Raw genomic sequence first — 17,167 nt, 5'->3', positions numbered from 1 at the left:
GTTAAAGTAAATAATGTGAAGTTTTCCTAGGGTTTGGGGTAGGGCAGGTAACTTCTATTTTTTATGTGGAGGAAGGAATGGCCATGGCCTTCCTTCCCTGACATTTCTGCCTGGCATCATGGGAATTTAAGCAGACTGTTCTGTGAAAAACACCTGACTCTTGGTGCTTTTCAGTCCTTAACTAAATTGTGAAATTGTTGAAATGTGTCTTCACCATCCTCCCTTCCTTGGTAACCTTTTCTTCCTTCTCAGAGCCTATCCTTTCTGTCTTTTGACAGTGTAAAGGCTCCCCTAGTCTCCTATTAAGGATAAGAATAAGACCTATGTTTTCTAATGAGGAAACTCCTTTTACTCCTGCACATTGGCACCTTCTCAGAAACCTCCGATCTTCGAGAGTTCCCTGGGGCACTGAGGAGATAATTGACCTGCCCAGGTCCCACGGCCATTCTGTGTCAGATACAGGACTGAGCCTAGTTGTTCCTGCTGGTACAGCCAGCTCCTAGCAATCATGCCAAATTGCTTCTCAGGCTCTGCTTGTCCAGGTATAATTAATCATACGAATGAGTTCACACTAAACTGCCAATGCTCAAATGGATCTCTGATCTCATTGATTTGAGAGGACCATTCCATGAAACTCTTAACGAGTGCTCTCATTAAGCATGCTATAGATGGGCTATCCAATGTGCCAGAGGCCTTCCTGACATTATCTTGTGAGGGTATCAGTAGAGCCTTTTGGTAGCCATCCCTTAATCTTGGCAGGTCAGATTATCCCTTTTTCTAATCCTTACAATTGAATAAAGACATCTTTTACTCCTGTTATTCACTGGTTGTGTGTCAAAGCCTGCTTACACTCACAATGTGTCTCCTCTACCCTCTGGGATATTTGTGTAATTCTTTGGAGATGTATTACATCTGTTGCTGTCAGGCAGCAACATCAGTAAAATGCTTAAAAAGAAGAGCCTTTGCTTTCATGGGAAGCTAGTGAACTAGTATAAAAGAGCTTTGCAATTTCCCAAAAGCAATCCAGCCAGATGTCTTCCTCCAGTTCAACTCTGGACTCAACTCATATTCCTTCTGAACTGTCTCTCCCAGATATACATATTGATGGAAAGCTCTATATGTTATCCTTCCAAATGTATGTTGTAATTTGGACAGTAAACATTCTTCATCCACTTGGTCTTTCTTGTGTGAATGGTCAGGTCAAATTTCTTTGGGTAATGATAGCTCTCTTCTGAGAGGTTCTACCACTCTTCAAAGCTAAATGTGATCAGCACAATGTCATCTGAAAAATGAGGGAATATGTTTTAATTTATCCTGAAAATTTGTTATGACAGTTTTCTTTTTCCCCTTTTTCCTTTTCTTTTATTTGTTCATTGATGGAGAGTGTGAGAGGAAACAAAAACAAATGCCTGTTAATTAAAATAAAATTAAATTAACTTACAGGTTCTAATTAAAGCTAGACTTGGAAAGAGGGAATTTGTCAAAAAATGAACTTAATATTTGGTGTGATGTCTATTTTCATGATGAAAAAATAAAGAATGTGTCAAAAATGATTGTTAGAGGAGGATATATTATATATTAAAAGTTTTTTTAGATGTAAAATTATAAGATATATTATACATCAATAAATCGAATTATTTTACTTTGTTCCAATTCATTTACTCACCATCATTGCTCAAGATCACAAATGCACTTGAGTACTTAACTATAAGAGTTTGGGGAGTTACCCCTTCGCAGGGATATTTTCATTTTAGAAGTTTGCCTAGAGAGTAAAGCTGTTGAACACACACACACACACACACACACACACACACACACACACACACATTAAACTCTATAATTTCAGTCATTCGATGCTGTACTTAGCCAAGGGTAAGATATTTCTTGAAAAGAGAGAGGAAAGAGTTTTCTGTGCTATTAAAATGAAACCATGAAGTAAATGGTCTACCTGTCTCTGCATGAGGTACCCATAAAAATGAGTAAAGAGAACTGACTAGAATTATGGTGAAGTGTCTGGGGTCTAACAACAGGCAAAAGAACCCTGAAATTGATTTGGTGTTGTTATTGTTGTTGTTGTTGTTTTAATAAGGACTTTAGTGGCTGGAAAAATTCCATCCAAATGTTAATTGTTCCTGGAACTGGCCCCTGTTCCAGGTTCTTGACTTTCCTCGGGTGACTTTGGAGGGCCATAGCTTCAGAATGCTGGGGGTGGAGGGAGGTGATGTATCATTAGTCCCTCCGTTTTAACATGAGGGAATTGAAGCTCAGAGAAGTTCAGAAACGTGCTCAATGCCACAGCGCTATTCCATAGCGTAGCTGAAACCAAAACCCAGATCTTTTGACCCTAATCCAGTGGGTTTTTTTTTTCTTCTTCAGTACATGGCACTGGAAACATAGTCTACTCAACTCCAGATGCATATTTGTTCTGAAAGTGTTCTTTTTTCCCCTTTCTTTTCTTTTGCTGTTCAATGGTGGATAAAAAAGAAGAGAATATAAATATTTGTTAATTGAAATAAAATAAACTTATGGAAAGGATTTGTTATTATTATTGTCATTTCAGTCATGTCTGACTCTTCATGACCCCATTTGGGGTTTTCTTGGCAAAGATACTGGAGTAGTTTGCCATTTCCTTCTCTAGCTCCTTTTACAGATAAGGAACTGAGGTATACAGAGGTTAAGTGACTTGCTCAGGGTCACACAGCTAGAAAGTGTCTGAGGCCAGCTTTGAACTCAGCAAGATGAGTCATTCTAACTCCAGGCCTGGCACTCTATCCACTGTGCCACCAAGTTGCCCAATGAGAAAGATAGACTGGCTTAATGCTTCATTCTGGAGAAACTAGACAATCTTTTTTTTTGGTAAGGCAATGGGGTTAAGTGACTTGCCCAGGGTCACACTGTTAGTAAGTGTTTTATGTCTGAGGCTGGATTTGAACCCAGGTCCTCCTGAATCCAGGGCCTGTTCTCTATCCACTGCACCACCTAGCTGCCCCTAGACATTCTTTTTACATGACCATCAATCTCCCATTTCTTTGCCTCTGCTCAGGTTATCCTCCTTGGAGGAGAATAATCTCCATGCTCACCTCCATCTCTCAGGTTTTGTTTGTTTTGGGAGGCAATGGGGTTAAGTGATTTGAGCTCAGATCCACCTGACTCCAGGCCTGGTGCTCTATCCACCTTATCACCTAGCTACACCTACCTCCATCTCTTGGAATCTCATCCTTTCTTCCAACTTAGACCAAGTGTTACCATCTACTCTAGACTTTTCCTGAGCCCTCCATTTGTTAGCATTTTTCTTACTCCACACCCAACTAAAATATTTTGTATTTATTTTTGGATATATTTTGCATTGATTTAGCATGTAGCGCACTGCCAAACCCACCCCCTACAGCAGATTGGAAGCTTCTTGAGGGAGAGGCTGTTTTTTTTTTCCTTTGCATCCTGTGTACCTTGCAGTGCCTTGGACCTAGCAGATACCTAATAAATGCTTGTTAAATTAAAAGGATCATTCCAAGCAGGTCATCAATTTAAAACTCATTTTTATTTTTCTCTGGAACACAGTATATTTGTGTGTGTATGAGTGTGTGTGTGAATGTGCACATGTGCATATACACATGTGCCTGTCAATTTTTGGAGGGGATGAAGGATGGCATTTAGCCTCCTAATTGGGTTGTGTTGAAACTAATCTTAAAGTCTACTGGAATTCACTAAGTCTACACACTCTGCTGTTAGGGAGAATTAAAAATCAAGTCAGAGATAATCCACATAGTAGGTACTCATGATCAGCAGGCAGGGCCACAAGAGCAGCCAGGAATTTCTGTCAACAGCCTCAACGCACCTTCTACTCCATTCTCCCTCTTGCCACTCCTCCTCAGTCCCATACCCCTTTGCTACTTATATAAATATACCCATAATAGACCCTTTTTATTCAAGGTTTCACTGTCTTCAGTTACCCCATCTGGACAATGAAATTGTAAACTTGATCCACAAAGTCCATTAGAAATAAATGGGTAAATTAATAGATTGTAGAATCATAACTAAGAAGGAACTGCAGACACTATCTAACTCAGCTTCCTTACAAAAAAAAAGAAAGAGGGACCAAAGGTTAAATGACTTGCCCATAGTCACAAGTGTAAAATCAGAGACACTGATTTTACACCCCACTTTTGCTCTAGTTTTTCACAGTAGCAAGCTGCTGGTGGTAGTGTCTTGAGGTCATATAAAGGGCAAAACGAATATCAAGAAGTTCCATAAAGTTCAGTCCTGTTTAATACACCCCAAATCCATTTTCAGCTATACAAATAGATTATGGCATAACTCTAGCAAAATCAGTTTGGCATTCTAGGACATTTTGGTAGAGACTGTTGAAAAAGGATGGAACAAGAAAAGGTAAAGCAGGTGATTTGATTCATTCATGAATCTGTAAACTTACTGAAAGGGGGTATTTCCAAATCCTGGCCCAGAGGCCAACCTCTCCAGCCTTTACATTCTATGCTATTCATGCTCATGCTCTTTCATAGACCATCCACAGGGGGTCCACTCAATAGACTCAAGATCATCTGCTTGATCAGGGATTCTTAAACTCTTGGAGTCCATTAACTTTTCTTTTGTAATATTTTGATAACTGTATTTCAATATAATTACTTTCTTTTGTAATCTTATGTGTTTTGCTTCATGAATTTAAAATCATTAGTCTGAGAAAGGGCCTGACCCACAGGTTTCACCAAAGTGTCAAAGGGGTCCATGACACACAAAAGGTTAAAAGGTACTCCAGCATCTTCCTATATTCTACAGGCATCAGAGGGGCCCACACACCATGTGACCACCAGCAGGTATCTTCTGTTCTCATCTTCTGACCAACCTATCTCCTTTACATTTAAATGTTTTCTTACTTGACAGCACTTGCATCTCACGGGTTATCGCTGAAAATAGCTATGTTCTACTGGTATCCATCATGCATCTCTCCTTTGGGTCATCCACATCTTTGACTTTTTGAACAATGTAACTTTACTAGGATCAGCAATTATTTATGTAAAAAATCTTAAACACTAACTTTTCATACCAAGGAGTAACCTAGAATCTGTGAAATCAATATGCAACTTCCCAAAATCAATTTATTCTACTCCCTGCCTCCTCTTCTTTCTCTGCCCATTCACTTTTGGACTAGTTCATTATCCATCATCATTATCCATAGGGCATTCCCACATGTGCATACTGATGTACTAACTCAACATCCAGCTACCTGTTATTGTCTGAGCAATAAGCATTTTTCATCCATTTGGTTTTTCCTGTGTAGATTGTTAGATGAATCTCTTCTGAGTAATCATGTATCTCACTGAGGAGGCCTTGTAATGTTCTGCAAAGTTGGTTGTTTCAATAGGCTCAGGCTAAGAATATATACTATTTGAAGCATTTGTTTTAAATTGATGTTAATTGCTCTGACATCTAAGGGAAGGAAGTAGAATGATTAATTTCTAGCACTATGATTCCCTGAAGAGGAAAACAATCCAACAGGTCACTCTGTACACTGAGATGTTAATAAAGATAATTTAGATACAATTTAAACAAATGATATATTTAATGGAGTAGACCTCCTATGTTCTGATAATGTGGGGGATAAAAATAGCATGGGTGAGGTGTCTTTCCCTCCAAGTACCTAAATATAGGAATAGTCCATAGTTTGAAGGTCTGGTCTGTCAAACCTCACCCCTCCTAACCCGAATTTTCTCCACTAGAAGATGAAAAGCTGCAAAACAAGAGCCGTTCCCAAGCAGCAAAGAGAGGATTAGGCTGGGCCTGTCTCACAATCATCCTCTATGTAAACTGCATGATCTCCAAGGTCTCTCCTTATGCTGATATTGTTTCAGTCTACAAAATTTTGCTTCCCTTCAGCACTTTGATTTCAGTCAGCTGGCAATCTGATAAATTGATTCACACTGAAATGGTAAGGGTAAGAGGAATAATAATCCAGGCATTTTCTCTGGCTGTCCCCCTTGCCTGGAACACTCTCCCTCCTCTGCTCCAACCACTGACCTCTCTGGCTTCTTTTAAATCACAACTAAAATCCCACCTTCTACAGGAAGTCTTCCCCAACCCCTCAAAATTCCAGTGCTTTTCCTCTGCTATTTCCTATTTATCTTGCATATAGCTTGCTTTGGGTATATTTGTTTGCATATTGTCTGCCACACTAAACTCTGAGCCCATTGAGGGCAGGGATTGTCTTTTGTCTCTTTTTGTACCCCCATTGTTTAGCACAGTGCCTGGAACACAGCAGGCACTTAATAAATGTTAATTGATGGATAGCAATAGTAATAGTAGTAGAGTAATAGTAATAGTCACAGCAGCTGAATAATAGTAATAGTAGCTATCATTTATATAAGGTTTGCAAATTGTTTTACAAACACTATTTCATTTGACTCTCATCATTCTGTGAAGTAGGTGTTCCTATTATCCCCATTTCATAATGAAGAAACTGAGGCAGATAGAGGGTTAGGTCATTTTGCCAGGGTTACACAGTTAGTAAATGTCTGAGGCTGGATTTGAACACAGCTCTCCTTGAATTAAGCTCCGATGCTCTATCTTCCATACCACTTAGTTGCCTCTAACATAATTCTTAGCTGAGTATGGTAATGATTAAGAATCCTTTCCAAGAGTACTTACAATGTAAAAGAATTGTCCTAGAGGTGATCCAAAAGGTTGAATATATATTTCACTGAATATAAAATATTTATACATTTCTACATACATACATACATACATATATAATGTACTTCTATGTGCATATGCTCACATACGTGGGCATGCACGCCCACATACATGCAAGAATATTGCATTGTATTGATGTGCATTATACATTGCCTTATCTAACACTTATACATTCATAGACATAGACATCTGTTGATTATGAGAGGTATTATAATTGTGGATAGAAAGTTCAACTTTCAGTCCAGATAACCTGGGTTCAAGTCCAATTTGTCATATTCTGGGTGTGTGATCCAAGGCAAACCACTTAATCTCTTAATCCTTCAAACACCTCAAAGACTTCAAGTTTCAAAACAGGTCTTCATTGGTAGAAGAAGTTTCCTCACATCAGGGAGAACCTTACACTGATAAAATCACAAATCTGGGGTGGAAGGGAGGGAGCGCTTTAAATGGATTTTGAAATAAGCAGTCCAAGACTTTTGCCAAAGGGATGCAGTGTGATAAGAGGGATTGACTCTTGTATGTGGAGTCAGGAAAATCTGGGTTTGAATCCTATCGCTGATATTTTTTAGTTTTATAACCATTTGGAACCTCAGTTTCCTCATCTGTAAAATGGGGTAGCTCAGTGGATAGAGCACCAGGCGTGGAGTCAGGAAGACTCACCTCCTTGAGTTCAAATCTGGCCTCAGACACTTACTAACTGTATGACCCAGGGAAAGTCACTTACCTTTTCCCTCAGTTTCCTCATCTGTAAAATGACCTGGAGAAGAAAATAGCAATCCACTCCTAGTATCCCTGACAAGAAAACCCCAACTAGGGTCGCAAAAAGTCAGACATGACTGAAAGGACTGAACAACAAAAAAACTGGGGATACTGATGACTTGTACTCATCTCCTCAGGTTTCTGTAAGACTTGAAAGTGACAGGGCACGCAAAATGTTCTGTGAACTTTAAAGCCTTTAGAAAAGGCTTCAAGATGGGAGACTCAGCATGTTACAATGAAAAAAGCAAAATAACAGGACTTGGAAGACCCAGGTTCTAGTCTCAAATCTTCCACTGACTAGCTGGGCAATGTGGGATGAGAACCAACTTCTCTGAGCTTCATCTATCTGATAAAAGAATCTGAATAGGTGTTCTCTAATCACGGTTTCCAATGATATAGCATTTTCTGGGGTTAGATCATCTCTAAGTATAAACTAGTGGTTTTTGGCTCATAGGGTAACTTGTTTCTTGTTGCTAGACTGAGGAACATAGGAACAGAGCTTTCAAGCTGGACACGGCTTTAGAGACCATCTTCTCACCTTATCCCACTTCTCCTCCAGATGGCAAAGTTTGGCACTATTTGTGGGGAACCTGTGTTTTCTGCCAAGGTCCTACTCACTGAATGAGAAAAGAGAGTGACAGCAGAAATTTTAGACCTGCCTGAAAGGAAGAATTCCAAAGAACATTTGTCTGTGATGATGTAATAGTGTGGAGAAGGCAAACACAGGAAAGCAGACCCACAATCTAAGGAAAAAATCCTGCATTTGACATGCCTCATCAATCATTTTATATGCAGAGGAGATTCATTCTATCCCCCATCTCTCAAAATTGGCTGGTTGGATCAAAAGAAACATTTTCTCTAATTATCGACCTTTTTATTTTTTGAGAGAGAAAATGAATGTATTGACAACTCATTGCAAAATGAACTTCAAATCTTTGGGAAGCAATGACTTTCAAGAAATTAACATTTAAGCAAAATCCCACAAACATCAAACAAGGCTGAATGGCTACTTACTAAATATATTGTCAAGGAGATAGGTGGATAGATAGACTGGATAAATGGGGTTGACAGATAACAAATAGAGATAGATAAATAGAGAGATAGATACAGTTATAGATCTATAGATGCACTTGAGACTGAGTCTCTATCTTCTCCAGCCTAAAAATGTAGTTGTCAGTCATGGGCACTGCTGGACATCATGGGAGCTTTAACTTGCTCTGTCTATCTGACGTAGGCCTCTTTCAGCAGCCTGGTGTCCTACCACTCCCATCACAGGAACTTACCAAATTCAGGCCATATTTAGTGCAGACACCTGATTGGCCTAGCCTGTTGTAGCTCAGAATTCTTGAGCTCAAGCAGTCCAGCAGCCTAAGCCTCCCAGTGGTAGGATTACATTTGCTCACCGAAAACATTCTTATTCAGGTCCAGGCTGAACTAGATCAATCCTTCTAAAAAAAGATGTCATAACCCCTTGGGCATCTGGTGAAGCCCATGAAACCCTTCTTAGAATACTATTTTTAAATGCATAAATCAAAACATAAGAGATTATGAAGGAATACAATTTTATTGAAATACAGTAATCAAAATATATTTTTTTAAAAGTTCAAAAACCCCAGATTAGGAATGAGACTATAAGAATGCGAATAAACTAGATGGTTTCTGAGGTTCCAACTCTCAAGTTATATGATTCATTGATCTCCAAATTGGGCAGGAGACACAGAGAGATCCTGAGACAGACAGAGAAACAAAGGGATAGAGGAACAGATAAAGACACAGAGCAACCAACTGATAGAGACAGTGACAGAGATAGACATATAGACGTAAAGCATTAAGACATTAATTAATTATTAAAACATAAAGACAGAGAAATAGAGCCAGAGAGAGAAAATGAGAAACAAAGATAGACATTGATAGAAAGAGACAGTAACAGAGAAAGAGAGAGGAACAAAAAGTGAAAGAGAGACACAGAGAAAAACTATCAGATTTTGGATTGGGGTTTCAGTCTGTACATTATGTAGTCTACTTACCGTGATTGATTTTCCCTACTGAATTAGTATGATTTCGTGTTCAATCAAACAACTCCCAGAGGGACGTTGGAAATTTTTAGCATACTTTTTTTTATCTTTCCCCAATAAATAAATTACATTTCCCAACAGAACAGTTCTACTTTTAAGCTTGAATATTTTTCAGAACTAGTGCAAGTATGTTATCTATATTAATAACCCAGATTAAAATGAATCTGCTAAAGAATAGCTCCTAGGAGAATCCAAATTCCATGGGGTCAAGGAAAATAAAAACTCAGAAATAAAAATAAAGCTGGCCTCCCAGAAGACCAGACTTTCCTTTTGTTTTTTTTTTTTTTTTTTGAAATTGTGATTTTAGACTGGTTGAGTGCTGAATTTCCTTATTGCTATTGAAGCCACCACCATCCTCCCACTCCTTCAGGCTCATCACCCAGAAGTCATCCTGGATTCCTCACGATCTCACACCCCCCATATACAATCTGTTACCAAGGCCTGTCCTTCAAAACATCTCTTGAATATCCACTCTTATCTCCTTTCCCACTGCCCTCATTCGAATGCAAGCACTCATCACCTCACAAAATAGAAATGATAAAGTTGAATTAATATTTGATGATATTTGATCCTAGAGTCCTGATGAGGGGGGGCACTGAAGTTTATTGGCCAATACTTTAGAATAATCACTTTGGCAGCTATGTGGAGGATAGGTTGGAAAGGCAAATAGCCTAGAGGCAGTAAGATGCTGTTATGAAAGTACAGATAATAGTTGATTTTGGCCCTAACTAGGTTGATGACAGTACCAGTGGAGAAAATGGGACAGATGGGAAAGATGTTGGAAACTGATTGGATATGTGGGATAAGGAGAAGGGAGGAGCTGAAGATATCTCTATGACTGCAGACCCAAAGAAAGGAAGGTTCAGAAGAGATGCATGTGCGTTTGGTGTAAAATGTAATGTAACAAAAGCTGCAATGTATATTTCAAGCCACCTATGCCTACTCCTCCTACACTATTCATTCCACCCCACTCTAAATAAAAAAAAAGTTGAGGTGACACTCTTCTTCACTAGACATTGCCCCAGTCCCTACACCTCACAGGTACATCTATTGCAGCCAGGAGGTGGTCTGGGACACTGGGGGTTGTATACTACCAATAGAATTTGCCTAATGGCACTTTCACTGCCCAGGTAGTAATTAGATTATAACTGCCCTAAGGGGTGAATCCTGGCGGTGGCGCAGCATGTGCATAAGTGTGTGTGGGAGGAATAGGGGCTGTGTTGGGTATTTCTGCAGTAAGGGGAGAGGTCAGAATAGGAGAATGTAGAGACATAAACTTAGCAAGCATCAGGATTGGTTATGATAGGAAGAGTGGGATGCAAGCTGTAGTCCAGTCTTCTGACTGGTTGATCCAACATCTCTCAAAGTCATGGCCCCCTCTGGTTAATGTCCCTACTTTGGAGACCAAGATCAATTTAAAGATTGCTATTATTTCCAAGGAGTAGATATAGCCTTTCTTCAGATCTTAATCTTACCTTTTCCAAGAGTTAAGAAGAGTCAAAAAACAATTATTACATTTTTAACAACACTTAGGAACCTTGGTCATTGGGAGATTTGTTTCTCCAAGGCTGCTTAGCTGATGAGTTAGAAGGCCTGATGAGGTATGAGGAAGCTGTGACCTCAAGGCCACATGTAGTCCTCTAGATCCTCAAGTGCAGCCCTTTGACTGAAGTGGAACTTCATAAAACAAATTCCCTTCAGAAATAGATTTGTTCTATAAAACTTGGACTCAGTCAAAAGGCCACACCCAAGGACCTAGAAGGCCACATGCAGCCTCAAGGCCACAGGTTTCTCACCTGTGTAAGAGATAATAGATTAATGCCTTTAGCATCAGTTGCTCAGATATCCTGGCCAGATCTTTAAGGTACTGGGAGAAAGAGTTGTCTAACAGTTTTAGTCATAGACTATTGACAAAGGCAGGATAAACAGGCAAAGAGAAAGAAGAAATGAAGACTAAAGCTGAAAGAAGGTGCTTTCAACAACCCTGGGATCATTTCAATAGGCCTTCTTAAACTTCTCTTCTCCCGTGAATTTAAATCATTTTTTATTGACCCCCAGCTATGTAGCAGGCTCTGTTCAAGGTGCTGGTAATACAAAGACAAAAAGTGAAAACTGAGCCCTACCCTCCAGAAGTTTGCTTTCTGCTAGGGAAGAACACTTATAAAAGTAAGCAAATGCAATAAGTGAAAGGGTAGTATAGTGGATAGTGAGTCGGCCTAATCATCAAAAATACCTGGATTCAAATCCTGCCTCTGACACACCCTGGCTCTATGACCCTGATCAATTCATTTAACCTCTCAGTGCCCCAGGCAATGCTTAGAGAATATACCGATTTTCAGTTTTCACATTAAGACTTTCATTTTCCTTTACCAGTTCCACCACTGGTCCAGTCAGAAACAGCAACAGCAGCATAATTTTGGAATGGAAAAAACATTAGGATAGCCCATACAAAAAATGTGGAAGTGAAAAAACAAACATGTATTAAATGACTATATGTGCCAGACTCTGTGCTAAGTGCTTTTACTCTCAGCATCTCTGGGAAGGATATACTATTAATACTCCGATTTTATAGGTGAGGAAACTGAGGTAGCCAGAGGCTGTGACTTGCCCAGAGTCATGTAGCTGGTAAATATCTCAGGTCAGATTTGAACTCACCTTGTCTTGATTCCAAGCCCAGTCCTCTCTCCAATGTGTCACCGAGCTATCTCAAAGCGAATTCTAAGCATAGAAAAGAGCAAGCAAGTCAGTTTGACTGGACCACAGAATGCATTTATTCCAGTGAAAAAAAAGGTCAGCTTGTCTGAGGCCAGCCTGTGAAAGATTTTTGAATGTCAAGGGAAGGAATTTATATTTTATCCTAGAGACAATAAGGAGCTATTAAAGAATTTTGAGCCAGGGAGCATCAAGGTCAACTCTGTGTGTAAGATGATTTTGGCAGCTGTGGGAGGAAGGATGGGAGAAGGGAGAAATAAGTCAGTCAGTAATGGCAAAGGTGGGGGAGCTACTATGGTAGCAATAAAGAGAAACGATAAGGCTTTTAATTAGCTTAGGAGCTATGTGAGTGGAGACATGGGAATGGATGAGATGGAGATGGTGGAAATAGAATCAACAAGACTTAGTAACCAATTAACTATAAGGCTAAAAGGAGAGGGAGGAGTCAAGGCTGACTCATAGACTGTGAGTCTGGATGGCTGGCAGGATGGTGGTATTCTCAGAAACAGGGAAATTTCCGGTGTTCCTAACTAACCCCTTATAACCCTATCATTAATAACTTTATCAGAACAGTTTGAGGCCCTATGTAGATTTTCAAACCATTGTAACACTGACTTATGCGTGGGAGAATTTAGTAAACTATCAAACTGTTGCATGAAGTAGAATTCTACATTTAGAGCCAGAAGGAGCCTTAGAAGTCACTTAGTTCATTGTCTCATCTTCATTTTACAAAGGAAGCTATTAAGGCCCATGGAAGTTAAATGACTTGCCTAGGGAGTAAACTGAGACTCAGAGGAGATAAGCAATTTGTCCAAGATCATACAGGTAGTAAGGACAGAGGCCAGATGTGAACCTGAGGCCTTTGACTCCAGACTCAGCGTTTTGTCATGGGACTCTTTCTTCATATATACGTAGAACCTGATCACTTTTCTGCCTTAGTGGTTTTATTGTTGTCAATATTTGGGGTTTGAGACTAATTTACATATAGAAATTTCCCAATTCAAATACAGCTACAGACATACCTCATCTTATATAAACTCTGAAAAGGCATGGAGAACAGGCGGAATCGCCTTTGGGAAATAAGACAGATCTTTTCATGATTCCCAGGATGCTCCTGTTGAGACAAAGGTACATCTTTTTAAGCACAATATTCTTCCAATGGTTTTATATGACCAAGAATCATGGAGTATTGCAATAGCTGAGAAGAACTGGCATTGAGGATAACTCAGAGGGCAACGGAGGGCATGTGGCCACACGTGGCAACACAGCACAAATGGAGAATATGCAGGAGGAGTCACAGCAGTGCTGTCATCAGGGAAATGGAATACCAGGAAAAAATGATGGGCCAATCACCCAGAATGGGCAAAGAATGAACGACTGACAGCCCATGTGATCCACTGGTGGCCACTGAATGAGAACGGAACAAGAAAAAGGCCCCAGTATGGCGGCAGCATACATAATTGTGTCTATCCTCTGGGGAGAATTTCTAGAGGTAGTGTTATCTATCCCCTCCTGCATTGTCTCCTTTGCATATATCTTTGAGGAAGGAGTCATCATCATCCTCTCCATATCTTCACTCATCTTCTCCAGATGCTTGACCTTGATCACTCCCTCCTTCTCTTTCACCTCCAGTCTCTCCCTATCTATAAGCTCCTACCTTAATGCTTACAAACATCCTCAGGTCTCAATTACTCTTAAAGAAAAGGAGAAAAACAGTTGTTTGACCCTACCATTCCCCCAATAATTATCTTTTTTCTCAATCTTGTCTTTAATAGTAAAGAGGTTATGATCCCCCTTCCCCTTGTCCCCTACCTAGAAAGAGTGCTCATATTGATAAAATCACGGATCCTCAATTTACTGACATTTGGCAAGGTACTGTACTAGGCCAAGGCATAGGTTATATAAATACATGGGAGGAGAACACAGGATAACCTTAAGGAACAGCCAGTAATCTAGTTCATCTGGAACCTAGACAATCTGAAGGACAATAAAATGAAATTTGGTTTTGAACTGGCCATGCCCCATGCCTCGAATATACTCCCTCCTTATTGTTGCCTCGTAGAGCTCCTCTCTTTTATTAAAGACACAGCTCAGGTTAATGTAATGCCATATTACTAGACTGTAAGAATTTACTGATGTAATGAATTCAAGGAAGTATGGAAAGACTTTTGTGAAATGACACGAAGTGATGTGGGCAGAGCTAAGAAAATAATCTATGTAATGACTACAACAGTGCAAGGGGAAATAACAGTAACTACAAAATAATTGCAAATGAATGTTGCTGATTTACCAAAAAAAAATTTGACCCAAATAAAAGATGAGAAAAGAAACTTCCCAGCTTGGAGAGCTGGGGGAAGGGGGCAGACCATGGGTATGGAATAAATATTGCCTATAATGTTGGATGTTTTTGTCTTGATCATTCCAGGTCCTTTCGAGCTCTAGATCTCTGATTCTGATATCCTTAATTCTCTGGCCCTGGTTTTCTTTCTATAAAAAAGGGAGATTGGACTAGACGACATTAAAGGTCTTCTCAGTAGGCACTCAATAAATGCTTGTTTGAATGAAAGAGTGAGTGAATGAATAAATGAAACCTTAATGGTTAATTAGTCCAACTTTCTTCAGCTTATAAATGAGAAAAGGCTCAGGGAGGTTAAGTAACTGAGTGATTTAACTGAAATCAGAAAAGCAGTAAGTGGGGTTGGAATTTGGATCCGGGTAGTTTGACCCCGAATTCAATACCCTATTAATCTACGATACTGAAAACCAGTTTCAACCATTTTATATCTAATTTTGATGTAGCTAGAATGACATTCAGAGTTAGTTTAAAAACATTTTACTGAGCACCTACTTTGTACATAAGTATGGGAGATAGAAAAGTTTGAAACTGTGGTCCTGACCCTGGATGAACTTACAGGCTATTGGATAGTCAAAATGAACTTAAAATGACAAGAATAATCACAAACCAGGAAGGGAAATGAGATGCTGCAAACAACTAAACAGTTGAATTTTAAACACTTGGCCCTATTTCACCCCCTCCTCTTTCTGCATGTGTTAATTCACCTCAGCCCTTCAGAATAATGCTTGGCCACGGTGGCTTTTATTGGATGCTAGGTAACCCAATTAAAGGGATATTTCCCTGCTGAGAGAGCAGCAGCATTTTCCCTTCTGATCCATCATTCTTTCTAGGGGGTCATGATATAATTACCACCTTACTTATAATTGATTCAAGTGGAAGACGTGCATGGAACATGTGAAGCCTCATTTTCAGGACCAAGGATAAAATGTTTCTCCATGCTGATCTTGGAGTCAGACTTCTACGAAGGAAGACATAACAAACTAAATTTGTACTGAAATAAATCTTCAGGAAAGCATGTTAGAACATACGGAGTTTACTGAAAAGAATGCTTGTAGTGCGAGGAGAGCCCTGGGGTCACATCTTATCTCTGACAAGAGCAGTGATGCTGGGCAGGTCACTGAGCTTTACTGAGACTCAGTTTCTTTGTGCTTCAAATGGGGATAATAATAGCAGAGACCTCATCAGCTGTTGTGAGGGCCAAATGAGGTCATTGTATGTAAAGTGCTTTGCCAACCTTAAAGTGCTACAGAAATATCACTATTGTTATGATTGTTATTGTTTTTATTATTATTGTTATGGTTATTAATTCACATTCAGAATGGCTAAGAATGAATACATATGTATCATATATATGTATGCCTATGTATGTGTCTATACATATATATAAATATGCATTATGTATATAGTGTTTGTGTGCATATGCTATCTCCCACATTTGGATATAAGTTGCTTAAGGCCAGACACATTTTCATTTTGTCTTAGAATCCCCAGCACCTAATACAGTGCCTTACATATGTGTCACTTAATACATTTCTGTTGATTAATTGATCTATAAAATAAGGGAGATGTAGGGTAGAGGTGGCTTAGATGACCTCTGAGATCCCTTCTAACTATAAATCCATGAATTATAAACTGCAAATCTCAACTGTCTGGTCTTCAATTTCCCTCTTTGTAAAATGAAGGGGTCAGACTAGATGACCTTTTTTTATTTCTAACATTGTGTAATTCTCTAGGATCTTATCTCTCATGAAAGATAAAACCTAAATGGGAATCACAAATTCCAACTCTATTCTTCATTCACAAAGTCTGAGCCTATTTGAAAGGGATAGAGCAATATTACAATGTCTAGCTTTATGAGTTTGCTGAAATGGGAAATGTTGTGGCAGCATGAGATAGCACCTGCCCTTACCCACAGAACAAACCAAATATGGTTCATTGCTCTGTCATTTCACATCATCAAATGCCATGTCCCATTCCAGTGACAAGATAGTACTGGATATCACCACATTGACCACTTGTGAGTAAGTATTGCCACATCCTTTGGTGTAAATGGACTGAGGACAGGAGTTAGGGTTTCCCTATGCCCAGACAGCTCTGTTCCACTATATAGAGTACCTCATTTATAACTGGCACAGAGTTGTTCTCTTATCAGCATACAGAATTCCCTACATGTACACTCTCTCCATCAATTGAGAGTAACAGACTTTCTAGAATGTACAGTGGTACAGAATTGCCTGGAGCACCCAGAGAGTAAGAGAGACTACACTTGTTCTCTTGGCTTCCAAAGGGTAGATCCAAAAAAATGGTGGAAGTGGTAAACAAGCAATTTTACCCTGGATGTTAGGACTAACTGCTTAATAATTAGAGCTGTCCAAAAGATGAATGAGTTTCCCCAAGAGGTAATAATTCTCCCTTCTTGGGGGTATGCAAGCAAAGGTTGGATGGCTACTTGTCATATTATAGTAGAAAATCCTTTTCAGTATGTGTTAGCTTTCCAACACTAAAATCTATGATTCAATCATTCTAAAATAAAAGTATTTAACTAAAGGATTTTCTGACCAGT

This window comes from Vombatus ursinus, unplaced genomic scaffold, assembly GCF_900497805.2.
Source record: "Vombatus ursinus unplaced genomic scaffold, bare-nosed wombat genome assembly UNPS02014773.1, whole genome shotgun sequence".
Taxonomy (NCBI): domain Eukaryota; kingdom Metazoa; phylum Chordata; class Mammalia; order Diprotodontia; family Vombatidae; genus Vombatus; species Vombatus ursinus.
Note: the sequence above shows the minus strand (reverse complement) of the source record.